Consider the following 793-nt stretch of genomic DNA (forward strand, 5'->3'; position numbering starts at 1 on the left):
GGCTCTGGTCTAGTCCCCTAGGGTTTCTTCCCCTAAAGGGGAACCCCTAGGGTGTCAGGGCTCCCTTTGGTTTCTGTCCCCTTGGTTTTCCCCTTCTTGTTCTTCCCCTTTAGGGGAAGAACAAGAAGGGGAAAACAAAGGGGATGGGTAACAAGAAGGGGAACCCAAAGACACCCTTGTCATCCCCTAAAGGGGAACTAAAGGGAATGATGACAACCCTTTGGCTTCTTCCCCTTTAGTTCGTCTTCTTTAGGGGAACCAAAGGGGTCCCCCTCCGGGGATGACCTCATCCCCTAAAGGGGAACCGAAGGGGTTCCCCTTTAGGGGATAACATCTTCCCCTAAAGGGGAACCCCTTCTTCCCCTTTAGGGGACTTCGTCCCCTTTAGTTCCCCTAAAGGGGATGAACCAAAGGGGAACCCCCCCCTTCGGTTCCCCTTTAGGGGACGAACACTAAAGTTCTTCTTCTTCCCCTAAAGGGGAACTAGAGGGGGAACCCCTTCTTCCCCTTTAGGGGACTTCATCCCCGAAGGGGGAACCCNTACGTCATCCCCGAAGGGGAAGACGAAGGGGAAGAACTTTAGTTCATCGTCCCCTAAAGGGGAACTTTAGTCTTCCCCTTCGGTTCCCCTTTAGGGGACGAGCACTAAAGGGGATGAAGAACTAAAGGGGAACCCCTTTAGTTCTTCCCCTAAAGGGGAACTTTAGGGGATGTTCCCCTTCGGGGATGAACAAGGGGATGTAACCCCAAAGGGTTGTCCCTACTGTTCTTTATTTTATGAAAACCGAAGTGA

Source organism: Volvox carteri (genome assembly GCF_000143455.1).
Source record: "Volvox carteri f. nagariensis unplaced genomic scaffold VOLCAscaffold_33, whole genome shotgun sequence".
Classification (NCBI taxonomy): Eukaryota; Viridiplantae; Chlorophyta; class Chlorophyceae; order Chlamydomonadales; family Volvocaceae; genus Volvox; species Volvox carteri.